This window comes from Sinocyclocheilus rhinocerous, unplaced genomic scaffold (assembly GCF_001515625.1).
Source record: "Sinocyclocheilus rhinocerous isolate Xijiao unplaced genomic scaffold, SAMN03320098_v1.1 scaffold5632, whole genome shotgun sequence".
Taxonomy (NCBI): domain Eukaryota; kingdom Metazoa; phylum Chordata; class Actinopteri; order Cypriniformes; family Cyprinidae; genus Sinocyclocheilus; species Sinocyclocheilus rhinocerous.
In genome coordinates, this window is record NW_015665056.1 from 19,548 (window position 1) to 20,726 (window position 1,179).

Here is a 1,179-nt window from a genome sequence, read left to right on the forward strand (position 1 = left end):
AAAAAAAAAAAACAAAAAACAAAAAAAGACAGTCAGACAGACATCGACAAACCTGAATTATAGAACTTATAGATGGGACTTTTGACTCCAGGCTCCAAAGCCCGTTTTACTCCGTTGAAGCAGACTGGTTTAAAAGACTGTGTCGAGGCTTGTATCAAATCTGTGATCACGTGACCGATGAAGTTTGAGGCTTCATATGTCAATGAAACACCTGAAGCGAGGTGACTGATTCACATCTTTGGCGTGGCGTCATTCATTATAAGGAGACGTGAAATGCTTGGTGCTCCCTCCCTGCTTCATAGTAACACTTTCATGTGTGGACAATGATTCTCAGAATGAAGACAGCTGCTATTGCGGAGTATTGCTTTTGGGTTGAAACCGGTATCAACAAGCGGTGAATCAATTGAAAGTGGCTGCTATAATTGCAGCTGACCACTAGATGTCACTGGTAGGGGCTGTCTTTGAAGCTTTGAATCTTTTTTTGGTACAATCAGGAAAAAGCCTCAAAAGCTTCACAATGCTTCGTCTTCCCATCTCTAATAGAACTTGACTGAATAAGACTTACCACTTCCAATATGCCCATGGACACAAAAGCCAAAAAGTGCTAGAGAAAATCTGCAAAACAAAAACACATGTTAAACACACTTTGCTTTATAGAAACGAAAAAAAACAAAAACAAGGACCAAAACACCAAATTAAAATTAAACCTTAAGAGTTGGGCAGTGGTACCCTCCATGTTCAGCAAGAAAAAAAAAAAAACTTAACAAAATCAGGACACACATTTGTCCCCCCCACAGCACATATTAATGCTGTTGAACTGGACTTTTTATAGTGCCTGCTACTGCCAATTATCAGACAATCAGTTGTCATGGGAACATGTAATATACAGTTATTAGGTTCAGGTGTCACAGCCCTCATCACAGGAAAAGCTGACCTTCTATTGCAGACTTATTGAACTGATTTTGTCAAGCATATTTTTGTTTTACAGAATGAATGCATTCAATGAAAAAAAAAAAAGATGTTAGCGTTATTTAAAATATATTTTTACCAGATTGAATCGCCTATATCACTAGATTTAATAAGACATGTCAAGAATAATTAATATAATATTCCTATGGAGAGAACTGTGTAGAGCTTCTCCAAACATTGAATATTAAACAACATATAATGAAAATTTTA

General features: G+C 36.7%; 1 protein-coding gene across 1 annotated transcript in view; it reads right to left on the reverse strand.

Moving 5' to 3' along the window:
- LOC107731097 (probable serine/threonine-protein kinase samkC) overlaps window positions 1–791 on the reverse strand; it is a 3,889-nt gene extending 3,098 nt beyond the window's left edge. Inside the window, exons 1-2 of the mRNA XM_016542084.1 lie at window positions 708–791; window positions 566–615 (exon numbers count right to left, since the gene is read on the reverse strand). The gene's annotated coding sequence lies outside the window, so the exon portion shown is untranslated. The remainder of the gene's footprint in view (window positions 1–565; window positions 616–707) is intronic.
- Window positions 792–1,179: the final 388 nt, after the last annotated feature.